This window comes from Mytilus californianus, unplaced genomic scaffold (assembly GCF_021869535.1).
Source record: "Mytilus californianus isolate M0D057914Y unplaced genomic scaffold, xbMytCali1.0.p SCAF_1, whole genome shotgun sequence".
Classification (NCBI taxonomy): domain Eukaryota; kingdom Metazoa; phylum Mollusca; class Bivalvia; order Mytilida; family Mytilidae; genus Mytilus; species Mytilus californianus.
This window is the reverse complement of record NW_026262581.1, coordinates 79,133,536-79,149,792: the sequence shown is the minus strand read 5'-3', so window position 1 is coordinate 79,149,792 and position 16,257 is coordinate 79,133,536. Positions and strand designations below refer to the sequence as shown.

Below are 16,257 nucleotides of genomic sequence, written 5' to 3'. Positions count from 1 at the left end.
GTCATTAACATCTGGCAAAATCGAACGTTAAGGAACAATTGAAAGACAACTGTCATATTCCTGACTTGGTACAAGCATTTTCCGAAGAAAATAGTTGGTTAAACCTTGTTTTATAGCAAGCGAAATCCCTACTTGTATGACAGTTATTTATAATTCCGTTATATTGACAAACTTGACTTTAGTAACTTCGAACTACTAGTGGAGCAGTGTAGATTCAGGTTGGTCCGTTACATGAAATATTTCAATTTTAGAAAACTCCCAAATTTCGTGTGACACTCAGCTGTACAATGTGAATTAAACAAATAAATAGTACACTAACATCTCGCGGTTTGTTGATGACAAGTCCGTTGATCTCGTTTAAAGGCAGTTACAACTTTTTTTAGTCCGTTGATAGTTATATTATGAAGATTGTTAAAAAAGAAATAATGTTGTAAAAGAGAGACGAAAGATACCAAAGGGACATTCGAACTCATAAGTCGAAAATAAACTGACAACGCCATGGCGTACATATAAAAGTAAAGAGATGTGGTATTACGTGAATGCAAGCCACTAAAAGTCACCGTACAGCTTTACCAATTTAAACCCATACCATATAGTCAACTATAAAAGGCCCAGACATGAAAAAATGTGAAAAATATCAAACGAGAAAGCCAACAGCCTGATTTCTGTTAAAACATTAAAAGAACAAATCATAACAGACAGCAACGACAACCTCTGAATTATAGGCTCCTGACTGGGGCATGCACATAAAGAATGTGGCGGGATTTAACATTTTTGTAAGTGCTCAATCCTCTTCTTAACCTTGGACAGTGGTGTTACAACACAACATAAAAACAAACTGTAAAAATCCTCAGATTGGGGAGAAGCACAAAAACAAATAAAAAAAGACAAAAGACACAAAGTACCGACCTAAAAGTACTCGCAATTACCGACAGATAGTTCAAAGTCAATTACAACTAATATAGATAAATCTATATGTTCTCCTGGCAGACTAAAGCATGTATAACACAAACATTACCATATTGAATTGATGACCGGCATTAAAGCAAGAGGATGCCAATCTTGAATGCTTGTTTACTTTTTACTTTGAGTAAAAGTAGAACAAATATAATATCTTGGAATGTAATTACTCCATTTGATTTTGTAGAAAACCACAAATATAAAACTGGAATTCCTTTAATGCCTTAGATGTGTATTTAGTTATGATTTTTCGGGGCGACATATATTCAATTAATATATTTAACATTAATAAATGGCTAGACTAGAAATATGCTAGTAATAAACGATATTTATCTTTTAAAATCTGTTTTTCGATAAAAATGCTCTCTACGAAAATAACAATTTACTGAGTCAACGGACCAAACTCCCATGTGACCACATGTGTTTTACGTACGAACAGGTTTAAAAAATCGATTTACAGACTTCATATAGTGAATGAATGGTGTGATATAGGCAAAACTTGTGATAACAATCATTGAAGAGCTTTGCAAATGGTCACAATGTACATACAAATGACAGTGTTTGGAAGTTTTGAAATATTCAAATAAATCCAACACTCAAAGAAACTGCTTAAGTCGGGAAAAGAAAGCTGTTTGATCTACCCGATCGTGATCAATAATTTGAAGCACACAAAGAAATAAAGTTCTATTTTATACTTGACTATATTCAACGTTGTTTTTGTTTTCAAATGAAAGATCAAATATTTGTAGTTTGGATTAACAAATACATTACCTAACTGACGTGGAATGGGGTATTATAATTGAGATTTGATTATGTTAAATGTGAGAGATAAATAAACTGATTTGATAATTTAATACAAACACCCCCAATCCTACTGTCAATTTGTCAACTACACTTGTCAGATCTTCATGTCAAGATGTATTCCTCGTGTTTTTCTAAAGGAGTTTAACATCTAGAACAAGTTTTAACTAGAGATAGTACAATGCACCGGTCTTGTTCTTACTGCACCTATTAATAACGTAACAACCATGCGTACCTTATTGGCAGGTAAGTTTAATATATATATAGTTTTATTGCTTTTTTTGTTTCAAATCTAGTATTATTGTTTGGTTAACATGTGTTGTTGGTTTGCTGCCTCGCTCATATTTACCCCCACATCCCCTTGTATTTGTATTAATGAATTATTGTATTTCGGTGTTTTCTGGCACTTAAATCAAAGAAACCCTCTGTATTCGAGTGTTCGAGGAACCTAGTATAATATCATGTGTAGGCCAACCACTACGAATTGTAAAACAAATGTGGGATATACGTCACCGAAACAACAACGTCACTTAATTCAAAAGGAAATACAAAACAAAACAAAAACATCAAGAGTTCAACGTACGGTATACAACATATTATTAAGACAAAAATCTGTACAAAATGATAAGCTCTGAGTCATCCTTTGCCTAGAAAAAGTCGGGAATAAATTTAACAGAGCGAGACTATCAAAGGTTTTTCCCAAAATCAACATGGGCCGGGTTTTTTTTTCATCTCTATCCTTCCCATTTTGCATTAATCTCGTTTCATGCGATAACAGAAGACAAATAAATGTTATATAATTACTGTCTTTCGATGAGGTAAATATGCATGTGGTTTAATTAACTTTTGAAAAACTAATATTTACATGTGGCCAACGAAACAGAAGACAGTCATTGTTTAAATCCATATTACGACAGACAAATGACAATTATTTACCAAAACCAATCAGTGTACATCAAACATTTTACCACAATAATAGTACTTTTAAAAGCACGTCGATGTGAATATGCTCTTTTATTCAAAATTCAATTCATATAAAAAAAAAAAACTAAAATAATACCAACATGAAATTAAACAATTTAATATTCGTGTTTTGCCATGGCATTGTCAGTTTGTTTTCGACTCATGAGTTTGAATGTCTCTATGGTATTTTTCGCCTCTCTTTTTTGTGTTATTCGGGATCTTCACATGTGATTTGAGACCCGAATAACAATTATAGTATACTGGCGTGTTCGGATTTCAATCTTGATTACCATTTTGGTCTTCGGTTTTGTTTACATGGGATAAGGGAGATTCCTCTGAGATTTCCTGATGAGTACAAATTGGTTATGTATTTTGGGAAAATGTACATAGACTGTTGCCTTGCACTTTTTTGTTTAGCATTTTAATTCAGAATTGTTGTCTTTGTCTTTTTTTATACATAGAAATCGACATGTTCATCGCGGACCTCTTAGGGGACCCCAAAATGAACATTTTTCTGTACAAGTACACTAAATAAAAACATATGTGTATACCTGTTATTTGTACAATAATTGGCTGATTGTAGAAAAAGAACGTACATTACAAATCCGCATAGAAAAACGTACCTAGCCTCCTATGATATCGTGGTTGGCCCATTATCCAAACTTAATGGCTGATTGATTGATTGCTGTTAAACGCCACTTTCAGTCAGTTTTTATTCGTGGAGGAAGCCAGAGTACCCGGACAGAACGATCGACCTTCGGCAGGAAATATGACAATCCTTGTCAATTAAGATTGGAGTCGAGTGCTTCAAACTGTATATCATTATAACTGGACTAAACTTAAAATTGGTGCCTTGTAAATTTCGTCTGGGACTTGTACAGAAAAATGTGAGGGTGACATAAAACCAATTCAAATAAATAACGTCTTGGTTGTTTCGATATAAACGAGTTTCAAATTTCGATGATCATTCTATTTTTATCACAGAAATACGGGATTAATTGTGGTATTGAGATTCTACGCGCAGGAGTTTAATTTTTAAATCAAAGTACTGAAGTACTGAACATCGGATGACCGCAAGTTATTGTGGATGTCACAAGCACTTGTCTCAGAAAAAAAAATCACATATTTATACCTGAAAGTGAGGTTTATGTACAGATGTATTTTTTTTCTGAGACAAGTTCTTGTGTGGAAGATAAATAAATGAAAGGGAATTCAGCATCACCGTAATAACTATTTTATATATATATATATATATATATATATATATGTATTGTAGTGATACAAATCAATATACTCTGGTTTATATTAATATTAATATTTGTATATTACAGTTACATGTATATATAATTTTCATCCATTTGTATATCATTCTATTCTACTAATTATTAATAGTGCAGTGCAAGTGCATGGGGGACACTCTTCTATAATAATTCGATTTTTCTTATAGATTGGATTTGAGTAGGCATTCATATTTTCCCGCAAAACGAGAGAGCAAGGGCCAATAACTCTGCATGTATCTGTATATAATCTTCACCTCCTTTATAGGAGATTGCAATCGTTCTTGAGATATTCTTCCGCATGCGTTAACACATTTTTTTCTGTACGTCTGCATAGATATTAATAATTTTTACTTACATACATATTAAACATTTTAATATTATTAAATTATGTTCTAAAAAAAATATTTGATGAGTATTCATTGAAGAAATGAATATATAGCAAGCGATAAGGAATGTTATTTTGCACTAGATGTTGTCGGCGTATTTATCATGTTTATAGATCGGTTAAAAACCCAAAACTAATTTACATAATGGAAATTTAGGCGATAGCAATACACCGGAATGACCTCACGGTCATCCGCTGTAAAAATGGCATTTCCCATAAAACTTTTAGTAGTGAAATGAACTTAAACAATATTGAAACAACAAAAAAATGAACAAACCCTTCATTTTTCAATGATTGTGAAGGATTTTACCATGGCATCAATTGATTAATTGGAGTTTTTAATATTGTTTAATTTGAGTTGACAGTACAAATATAGATCTCATTGATAATTCGCAAGTAGCTGACTCGGCATTTTTTACTTTTGTTCTCTTCGTGTTAAGTAAGATTTTTCAAAATATACCAGAATTCCTGGAAAAAAATAGCGTTTAAATTGAAACATGTAAAGATGATTTTTCCAAAGAACAGGAGCGACAAATGCTGTTTTCTTTTACAAAAAAAAGTTATATAAGCCACCCAGTGTGATGACATTTTATGAATCCGCTACGGGCTAGTGCATTGCATTCCGCTGGATGACTCCAGTTTATATAAACTAACGGAAGAAACTGCATGCGATTTATAACATTCACTCTTTATTTATAAAAATCTGCTTCTACCAAACCAGATGCTTAATTATTTACAAAAATGTCATGTATAGAAATAGATTCTATAAACATTTATATCTTTTTCCCCCGTAGCTCCTGAAGAGTTTTTTTTTTACGTGGCTACATCGCGTTAATAGTTTTACTATAATTACAATAACACTTCAATCTAGACCCATCAAAAATACATATTAATGGGAAATTATCATTGTTGAGATTTTTTATTATATCCCATATGCATTGCACAGTTTATCAATATTCATTGCTAATAAATTCATTATAACAGATTTATAATGTTGAAACGCGGGGAGATTTTGAGTTTGAATAACTTCTTTTGTCTGTACTAGCCACAAAGCATAAAAAGCTAAAAATGTTTCTGGTAACAGCAGTTCTGTTTTGTATAAAATGTGGGTTGACATTAATGAAATACTGTTAGTTATATCATGGAAGTATTTTATTTTATTTCCATGGTTATATCATGGGAGTAAAATAGACACTTCCGTGGTTCTATTACAATGATATCATTAACTCTGTTTATTACACTGTAAACCGATGTCGATATCGTGAACGTGAAATAAATGCACTGGTACTTGCTTTATTTCTGTTATTTGTATTGAAAGCTTCCAAACATTAATCTCTTTCTTACGGGAAACAACATGCGATATTTTCATCTGTGGTTGCATCGGCGTATTGAGAAAATATTAACTGTATCTGTATCTGTCAGTCTGATTTACACGGTTACTGTCATAACTTTGTTTCTAAAGCTTGCGAAAAGTTCAGGATCAATAATGGTTAAATCGTTTATCTTTTAGTGGTTTTCTAATCAGCTGTTCAATGCTAAACTAATTTTCTCAGTTTTTGTTTTCACCTTGATTTGTATCTTCTTAATGGATTTAAGAGATTTGAACATTGGTAAACTACAGATGCCTCGAATTTGATTACTGTTTGTTCGTTACATGAGAGAAATAAATGAGGTTGTAGAAAAAAATCCCTTTGGACTTGTTTTGGTTGATATTCTAATCTAGGAAATTTTAACCTACCATTGGGCTAACCATTTACAATAATTGTAAAGATTAGTTTATATAGTATCTATATTTTCGTTGGTCTAATTATGCCAATGTAATGTGGTTGGGAAATTACGAACTTTGTCACATTTCCAAGTCAGAAAACTACAATACGGTTTATAGCTGACTATGCGGTATGGGTTTTGCTCATTGTTGAAGGCCGTACGGTGACCTATAGTTGTTAATTTCTATGTCATTTTGTCTCTTGTGGAGTGTTGTCTCATTGGCAATCATACTACATCTTCTTATTTTTGTAAATACGGTCGTCATGCATGTCATCTAAGTATTTGCTTCTTGGTGACTAATAAATGTTTACGTATTAGTTCTTTGTATGAAATTTTGGAAACCCTGAGTGAAACAGTTTAAAGTGTTTGCAAGTAAAACAGTGTAAAGATATTATTAGTCTCTGGTTGAGCGTAACATAGTTCTAGTTTGACTTGTGTCCGAATATACTGAAGGTCGCTTACTAACCTTCTTGTGTTCCTTATCTTCTTATAGGTTGCTGTCTCAAATAACACCAACTCTGAATTATCTTATTTTGATTCACATGCCACTGGGAAACGTAGACAAAGACGACAATTGATTTAATATGTTTTATAAGTAAGTAAGTAAGTAAGTAAGTAAGAAAGTAATTTTATTTAGAGTCGGCAAATATATACATAATAACAGACAAAAAACGTGAGCTCTGGTGAGCTCTTTAACCGACTATCACATAAAAGTCATGCAGCATCATGCAAATACTAATAAATAAAAATGAAACAGCATGCAAATATAATGAAAGCAAATTAATTTTGATTTCTGAGCCTCCAGAGTCAAAGCTCATGCGGCAAGCACCTCTATGTGCATTGAATGGGGGAACCAGCAAATCACTTAGGTATCTTAAAATACTAACAAACTAAAAAGCATAAAAGCAATAAATAAATAAATTATTCAGCACTGGCATTTAATAGCAGGTATATATAATAAATGCATAAAAAAGCAGAGCAAAAGGTCATAATAAAAAATTAAAAGAAAGAAAGAAATTTCAGCTTTGAGACAGCACTGGATGGAAACGGCATGAACTGCAGTTGCATTTTTGACCCCCACACCAGGAATTTATATAATTCCTAAATTGGTCAAAAGAGGTCATAATTCTAGCCTCATTGGGAAGGGAGTTCCATACTTGTGCTGCCTCAAATCTAAAGGATCTTTTACCATAACTTGAGGTTCTAGGTCTAGGTACCTCAGCAGTGTTCACATACCTGAAATTATATGAATTGTTTTTTTATAACAACTAGATCTTGAATAAATACTGGACATTTTTCATTAATTATTTTAAAGGTCTCCAAGGCAATTGAGCGCATCCTACGAGTTTTTAGTGATGGAAGGTTTGAAATTTGCAGGAGTGTTTCGTATGAATTCTGATGGTCTTCATAAAGAAAGCGAAGCGCTCGTTTTTGTATTTTTTCTATTTTTCTGGTATTTTGTTCCCCACAGAAATGCCAAGTCAAAGGGCAATAACTAAAGTTTGACATAATAAAAGAGTAATAAATTGTAGGTTTACTCAGTTTGTTTAGGTGTTTCCCAATTCTTTTCAAAACATTCAATTGCCTTGCAGCCTTTTTACAAATATTTGAAATATGTAAACTGAAGTTTAATTTAAAATCAATTGTAACTCCAAGTAGTTTTACCTCATCCTCACATGATATAGAAATACCATTCAAATCAAACACAACCTTTTTATCATGTGTTTTTTTGCCAAGAGAGATAGCTTGAAATTTCTCTGGGTTGGCCTACATTTTATTTGAAGAAAACCACTGTATTAAATAATTGCTGTCTTCCTTAAGAGCAGAAATTACATCTTGTAAGGAATTTCCAGACTTTGACAAAGTATTGTCATCAGCATAATTATATAAGAACAATTTTTTACAAAAAAGAACAAATCATTTATAAAAATATTAAATAGGATGGGTCCAAGGATGGAACCTTGTGGTACCCCTTTAAATATGTCAAGCATACCACTTATCGGATTGTGTTATGAAAATTTCGATTTTTGGGAGACTTCTACACAATTTGGCAAAACTGAGGACTTATATATCACTCACTGAGAAAGGGTAAATATCTCTCTTCTTTGAATAACCTTCATCAACTAATATCGAAACCCAATATCTTGGAACAATACCTTGGGAAATAAATATCATAAACGTTTGGAAATTCGTAGACAAAAACTCAAAAACACCAAAAGACCAAACCATTACATTTAAATCATCTAAAGGGTGACTGGGGAATAGAAATATGGTCACTACAGGTCTTCTTCCGACCGGCAGTAAAACCTTTGCCAAAGTTGGGCGTCCGTTTGGCTGTGCGGGATGTATCAAGCCACGTCTGGTCAGAATGGGGACGTTAAATCCGATGCCTCGTGTGGAGAGAATGTCGCGCTCTCTGCACGTTAAGAACCATTACAACAACTCTTTGATGGGTATGTAGGTGGCCTGTTGCAAGGCCAAATTTTTGTCTCTATCCAATATACCCTCATTTTCCAGTGGCAGTCGAAATTTTCCCGAACTTATCCCGGACGGCCTCAATTTCAACACCTACCAATTGTATTTATTGTTAATTTGTTCTCGTCCTGAACATGCATGAAATATTTGCCACTTGACATTAAGCAACCAACAATCAATCAATCATCTAAAGTGGGCACTTCCAAAAGAAGTTGCATCCTTATAGGTTTAACACATAGTTTATAAACTGCATATATTTAATATTAGTTGTATCTTTGATTTACATGATATTTCCTATCATCTCATGGAATAGTTTATAAGGTTTATATGGTTTTGGTATCAGGGTGAAATTTAAAGTTAATGCAAAATTATAGAAGGACGATGGAGCAGATTGTTATCCAGATTACAGATCATTGACAAAGAAGGCATATAGTTAAAAATCATAAGAGAAACGGATTATATCACCAAACCTCGTGCTATACGATAACTTTTCCACTCTCGACAGATAAATTTTAAATATTTAAACCGCTCGGCGAGTGTCGCGTTTTGGATTTGAAAATTTATCTGTCTTGAGCGGAGAAATATCGTATTACTCTCGTTACAGTGGTAAAATCTATATATATTCTATTTCTGCATCTATGGTCTTTAAATTATAAATGTTTTGCTTTGTCAGTTTATTTTTCAAACGGTTTATTGCTTGAGGGTAACATTAAAAAAAATACGTCCCAATGAGCCGCGGTTATAATGTTACCGTCGTCTTAATTAACCAATACAAAAATTGGAATTTCAAAAAGAAGTATTAAAAATTTCTTATTTCAAAGCCCATAACACTTACATTTAAGGTACAAAATAAAGTTACAACGACGATCGTCTGCTTAATGGCTTAGAACGGGTACAATTTCAAATTCCATCGACTTACGAGCTCTACAACCTCATTTATTCAAAGGTTTTGTATCAACAAACTATTAAACCAAATGCAGAATACTAGGTTCCAAATCATAAAGTTACTTAAAGAGATAAATAACTAGAGGCCCCAAGGAGCCTGTATTGCTCACCTGGCATTTTTATATAAAATTGATACAATTCAGCATGAATATTTATGATGCACTGAAACTATATGGACAAAGCTCTTGTCTTACTGGTCATTTTTACTGGACAGATTTTTCAAAAGCATAGGCAAACTGGACTAGAATTATGATATATGGTCCGCAACTCCTGTAAGGAGTAAATTGACTTTTTTATCATATTAACTTATTTGCAAAAGAATAAAAGAAATTGTCAGTATATACATAGATCTGGAGTTGCCGATCATTTTTGATGTTCGAAGTTTAAGTCGATGTGTTATGATATTCAAGATACATGTATTAGTTAAAAACACTAATATTGGTCATTTATCATAAGGGCATTATCTTCTATACATCTTGCTGTTCGGTGTGAGCCAATGCTCCGTGTTGAAGGCCGTACCTTGACCTATAATGATTTGCTTTTATAAATTGTTACTTGGATGGAGAGTTGTCTCATTGGCACTCATATCTGTATAATCACATCTTCCTATATCTATCTACGTAATTTGGTCTCTGATGGATAGTTGTCTCATTGACAATCATACTGAATCTTCTTTATTTCAAACTGTTGATCATTTTTACTTTTGACAGTTTGTCTGCATCGATCTGTATCAATTTTTGCTCTCAAAACTCGAAAATGGGTAAAAGTTGCCATTAAAGGCCAATAACTCATAAGGAGCCAAATAACAATTTGAAACATGTTGACTTATTTGAAGATCTTTCCTTACTTATTTTTTTGAGGTTTATACTTTCTATCTACCAATTATAGTTTTCAAGATTAAAGGTTTCAAAAAATTTGGTGAAAATCTTAATTAAAGGACATCAACTCTTATATAATGGGTCGATTGCTGATTTCGGTCAACTGGTATTATTTGTGAATCCCATTTTCAAAACATTTTTATGTTTACAGTTTTTGCTATATTTACTTATATAATAGTTTCCATCAAAAACGAAAAGTTGAGTAAAAATCGTGTTACTAATTTATAACGTGTTTCATTTTTTACAGCACTGGGTCGATACCTCTGCTGATGGACTATCAGTCCCCGAGGGTATCATCAGCTCAGTAGTAAGTACTTCGGTACTGACATGATTAATAACTAACCTTTCTAAATTTGCCCGTATATAATTTTGAAATTGTAAAGAAACTAAGGTTTAAACTCCCTCAGGCAAAGTTGGCCTTAGAAGGATTTGGCTATTATTTTAGGTCATTTTTGATTATATATAGCTCTTCAACTGTTTCGGTTTTATACGGCCTTGTCTTTCAAATATTCGGCTTTGAGCGTTCCTGATGAAGGTAAATCCAGAAAAGCGTTCGGAAGCATTAAATTTATAACGTGTTGTTTTCATTTTTTTTTAGTAAAAAGGCGACAACTCCAATAAGGCGTCGACAAACGATTTCGACCATGTGGACTTAATTGTAGATCTGCTCATGCTGATAATGATTTTACTTTTTCAAGTTTCTCTCTGTATATAATAGTTTTCACGATAAAAGCAAAAAACATACGGAATAATAAAGTTCTATAGTGGAATCATCTATTGATTTTTCACATGTTGTAGATCTTGTCTAGGTGATCATTTGTGCTTTTTTTCAAACTCAAAAATTGGTAAAAATGTTCATTTAACGGGCATGTACTCCTTTCAGGAGTCGTTTGGCGTTTTGGGCTATTTATGACGTCTTATATGTCTAAGTTTGCCGAAAATGTTTGGAGGAGACTTCTGATCAGTGATTTTGGCTTAAAAAAAAAGGATAGTAGGTAGACCTTGGTTTTCTGATTATTTTTGCTTTGTAGATTTTCTCTATCTATTTCTGTAACAGATTGGAAAAAATATTAAATAATGCTTGATTTATATCCCTATTTTTTTTTAGTTTTTAACCATAGCGGCATGTATCTTTTTGGTCGGCGGGATCATCTGACATAATTTTTGAAATTAAACATTCTTAAGATGTTTGTGGCCAATTTATATTGCATTTGGCACCGTACTTCAGAGGAGAAATTTTTGTCAAAGTTAACGACGACGACCGACGATCTACTACAAATGATGAAAAATAGCTCACACTGGCCCTTTGGGTCAGGTGATCTCAAATTGAAAGGTTAGTAGATCAAAGCATTGATTACAGTTACTGACTGAGAGCTTAGGAACTTTTTCTGATTGTCAAAAGACATTATCAATTTCTGTTATCAAGATATATTCAGACTGTATTGTTGTCCATGTTGATATCAATTCGTCATGCAATCCAAAACTGTTATGATCTTTGTGGCCGACAAATAATGTAAGATATAAAATCGATTAAAGTAAAATGAAACATATGAAAGAACAAATAAAGGGAATATTCCAATAAGTTAAGCTACCAGAATGTTAATGTTATTAGAATAAAAATCATTGATCAGTGAATTCGACATTGAAGTCTTGACACATAGTGACTTGGATGGATAGTTGTCTCATTGGCTCTAGCTCATACCACATCTTCTTATATATATTGACGTTGTCATATCACAGACACTATCAAAGCAAATCATTTGGGAAATGCATATGTCTTGACTATGTATGCAGGTGCAGACATTTTGGCATAAAAAAAGAGAATGAATCATTGGATATGAAAAGTAATCTTTCTTGTCACTTATTGAAATTTCAGGTCAAGCAAAATAATTCGCCGCTTTATTTCGTTTTTTTTTTAAAGTGTTCGTTGGTTGCGAGAATATCAGCAGGATGTTCATTTTATCTCTCACAGTACTCGTTTCAGTGTTTCTTCATAGAAACCAATGTGCTCATTGTTTTGTTTCTTCGTAAAATAGCTGTGCGCATCAATTTCTTTCTTCTTGTACAAATAGCTGTGCGCATCAATTTCTTTCTTCTTGTACAATTATCTGTGCGCATCACTTTCTTTTTGTACAAATAGCTGTGCGCATCACTTTCTTTTTGTACAAATAGATGCGTGCATCACTTTCTTTCTTCTCGTACAAAAATATGTGTGCGTCACTTTTTCTTCTTGTACAAATAGATGTGTGCATCACTTTCTTTCTTCTAGTATAAATAGCTGTGTGCATCACTTTCACTCTTCTTGTACAAATAGCTGTGCGCATCCCTTTTCTTGTGCAAAAAGCTGTGCGCATCCCTTTCTTCTTGTACAAATAGCTGTGGGCATCCCTTTCTTTTTTTACAAATAGCTGTGCCCATCACTTTCTTTCTTCTTGTACAAATAGCTGTGAGAATCACTTTCTTTCTTCTTGTACAAATAGCTGTGTGCCTCACTTTCTTTCTTCTTGTACAATTAGCTGTGCACATAACTTTCTTCTAGTACAAATAGCTGTGCGCATCACTTCTTTCTTCTTGTACAATTAGTTGTACACATAACTTTCTTCGTGTACAAATAGCTGTGCGCATCACTTTCTTCTTGTACAAATAGCTGTGTGCATCACTTTCTTTTTTCTTGTATAAATAGCTGTGAGCATCACTGTCTTTCTTCTTGTGAAAGTAGCTGTGCACATAACTTTCTTTTTGTACAAAAAGATGTGTGCACCACTTTCACTCTTCTTGTACAAATAGCTGTGCGCATCACTTTCTTTTTGTACAAATGGCTGTGTGCATCAATTTCTTTCTTCTTGTACAAAAAGATGTGTGCATCACTTTCTTTCTTCTTGAACAAATAGTTTTGTGCATCACTTTCTTTCTTCTTGTACAAATAGCTGTGCGCATCACTTTCTTTCTTCTTGTACGAATAGCTGTGAGCATCACTTTCTTTCTTCTTGTACAAATAGCTGTGAGAATCACTTTCTTTCTTCTTGTACGAATAGCTGTGAGCATCACTTTCTTTCTTCTTGTACAAATTGCTGTGAGCATCACTTTCTTTCTTCTTGTACAAATAGCTGTGTACATCTTTCTTTTTGTACAAATGGATGTGCGCATCACTTTCTTTCTTCTTGTAAAAATAGATGTGCGCACCACTTTCTTTCTTCTTCAAATCTCTGTACGCGTTTAATATGGATTACATCAAATTTAATGAGTACATAATGGATCTTATTCAAATCAATGATTTAATATAAAAAAGAGTCTTATTCAATTCAAAAATTACATAATTGATCTTATTTCATTGTTCAATGATTATATAATGCATTTTATTTCATTCAATGATTTATCATTATGTAATGCATTTCATCTAATTCAATGGGATTTATTGAAACACAAGTTATGTCAGGACAGCGATACTTCCTAGTTGAGGGGAGCCTTTAGTTTCTCGCAGTGGTTTAATTGCGACTGGTCATTTCATTACCATGAGGGGATTATTAATTTATACATTCCATCGTATACCAGCATTCGTGATTTTTTTTGGCAAATTGAGGAGTTCGGATGCGATTTGTAATCAAAGTCAAATCCCATCATAATTGATAGACAAATATAAGTTTAATTTAATCATTAATGTAAAAGAAATAAATCATATGACCTATAACAAGTTGAAAAGAGAAGTGATAGTTGTGTAGATACTTTGATAACACGGAAATTTGTGGTAAATTATAATTTATGTATTAAGTAGTCATTCAAACTAAGTGTGGAGACTTTTTCATCAAAAGCTTTTTACAGATGTTTGTATGAAAGGGAATATAAACAGAAAACTTTCGACGTGATGGAAAATCAATTTCAGTCAACATAACATCATATGGTTATCACTTGATCGTCAAAATTGATAGGCAAATAACATAACGATAAAAAGTTAATTTGTAACGGAGTTATTTTTGTTGGATTTACTCAAGCAAGGTACGTTGAAATACTTTTACTAAAACAACCATTATACGCCTTTTTTATCTGAGTTTTAATAGTAACGAAAAAATGATGACCAACGTGTGTTCTTGTGGGGTACATGGAATATAGAAAATGGGTTTTATAGTTGAAAAATTGGAGCAACCTGATAGGTACAGTAGGATCTCAAATTTTCTATTATTTTTCGTTTGTAATTGTTAATCCATTAAAATGCTACGAATATTTATTTCAAATTGCTACAGTGTATACGCTCTGTTTAAGACGGAAAACGTTTTAAATCTTTTTCGATTATTTCACGACAGTTTTAATTTTTATGTGTCAAGAGGATGTAGCATTTTTTTTTATTGAAATTAAAATAACATTGATAGATTCTTAATGATAAAAAAAACTATCTAAGTAAACAAAGATCATTCTTTAAAACTTCACTGAATAATAGCTTATGTCTGGGAAAAGGGATGTCCTTTAGTAGAGCCGGATAAGGTTTTACTGTCAATGGCTGTCGCGATCTTTTAGTTACAAATATAACGACAGCAATTGAAAAAAAACTCATCTGACTCTACTAAACGACCCCATTTGGTCTGTATCCTAGAAAAAAAGTATGACGTATTTTTTGGTAACTTACAAATAAGAACCAGGGGAGGGGTATCGTTATGATGAAAACCTTTCCCAGTTCCCATACTATAAGATCTAAGGTCAAAAAGAACCCAAATAATTTCAGTTAATTGCACATTAATTTTCGTGGGTACCGATTTAATTTTTGTGGATATTTGATTTCGTGGTTTTGCCAAAGTCTGCATACAAGCCTATAGAAAATTTGTATTTCGTTGGATCGCCTTTAACCACGAAATCCACGAAAATTAATATCCCACGAATAATAATGAATCCACAGTAGCTCTTTGTAAGTCCACTATGAATTTACCTAATTCAAATGTGTGAGCTGACTTCAAGTTTAAATTTATGACAGAGAATGTGTATGTTTAGTTTCTACTTCTTTGTGATAACTGGCGAAATTGAAACCCCCGGAGAGAAATAAGATAAAAAATATATCCCTTGGAGTTTTCAATCTTCAGAGATTTTACTTTATTATCGTATTAAAACGATAAAACTAGCTTTCAGTAATTATGTGTACTCTTAAATCGGTTCTTTATGTGTTTTGTTATTCGTTCTTGTGCCTATAGTATCGATCTAATGATCCAACTTATAATTACAGTTTTTTTTATGTCGTGTTCTGCATCACTGTCTCAGATTTAGGGGTTTAGGGGAGTGTTTAGCTCACACAAACATGTTTAACTCCGCAACATTTTTTATTTGTGCCTATCCCTATAATCCAGTGGTTGTCGTTGGTTGCTATTTGCTATAATAATAACTGTTTTCGTTTATTGTTTTAGTATACCCAAGGCTACTGGTTTTCTCTTTTGAATTGTTTCACATTTTGCTATTTGAAGCTTTGTATAGCTTACTATACTATACTATGTTTTGCTCAATGTTGATCTATAGATGTTTACATCTGTGTCCTTTTTTCTTCCCAATGCATTATGTTTCTATTTTGTCAATCAACTGCATCTCTTTATTTTTTATGTTAGGATATTTAGTTGTGCGACATATTGTTCGTCAACAAATATCCGATATTTTTGTCATACTTTTTTGTAATGTGACAAGGTTTTCCTGTAATGCAAACGAAGAACTATATTGACAAGTTCTTCAGTGCAGTGAGAGACAGTAAATAATTCACCGGATAATGTTATCATTATAGATCATCTTTATAACGAGGAGTTTCAGTTTCCATCATGAATGCATTAAGTAATGA

At 32.8% G+C, this 16,257-nt stretch overlaps 1 protein-coding gene across 5 annotated transcripts in view; it reads left to right on the top strand.

Moving 5' to 3' along the window:
* Positions 1-16,257, top strand: part of LOC127708427 (prostaglandin E2 receptor EP4 subtype-like) — a 33,869-nt gene that overhangs the window by 10,477 nt on the left and 7,135 nt on the right. The window contains exon 1 of one of the 5 annotated variants that reach the window (XM_052213321.1): positions 1,901-2,007. The exons of 3 other annotated variants lie outside the window; for them this stretch is intronic. The gene's annotated coding sequence lies outside the window, so the exon portion shown is untranslated. Of the gene's footprint in view, positions 1-1,900; positions 2,008-13,896; positions 14,448-16,257 lie in introns of those variants that run through there. One more of the 5 variants, XM_052213299.1, reaches the window with a different exon arrangement.